Source organism: Sinocyclocheilus grahami, unplaced genomic scaffold (assembly GCF_001515645.1).
Source record: "Sinocyclocheilus grahami isolate Dianchi unplaced genomic scaffold, SAMN03320097.WGS_v1.1 scaffold189.1, whole genome shotgun sequence".
NCBI classification, from domain to species: Eukaryota; Metazoa; Chordata; class Actinopteri; order Cypriniformes; family Cyprinidae; genus Sinocyclocheilus; species Sinocyclocheilus grahami.
Genome location: NW_015505368.1, coordinates 385,942 through 386,188, shown reverse-complemented (window position 1 = coordinate 386,188; position 247 = coordinate 385,942).

The window sequence follows — 247 nt, the reverse complement described above, 5'->3', positions numbered from 1 at the left end:
GAAAGGGTTAAAGCTTAACTCAGTAAAGAGGAGAGAGAATAAGAAAATGAAGTTATGGAACATATTCAGCAGATCTACCGCCTGAAGGAAACATCATATTCTCAGTTCAAACACACCTTTGTAAAAAGGTGCAAATGATACGTAATGTATCAATTAATAAGACTAAGTTTGAATACTTGCACGTCTCGTCTGTCTGAAAGAAAGGCTTGATGCAGTCCAAAGGTTCAAGTTGATCTTTGCTGAAGTT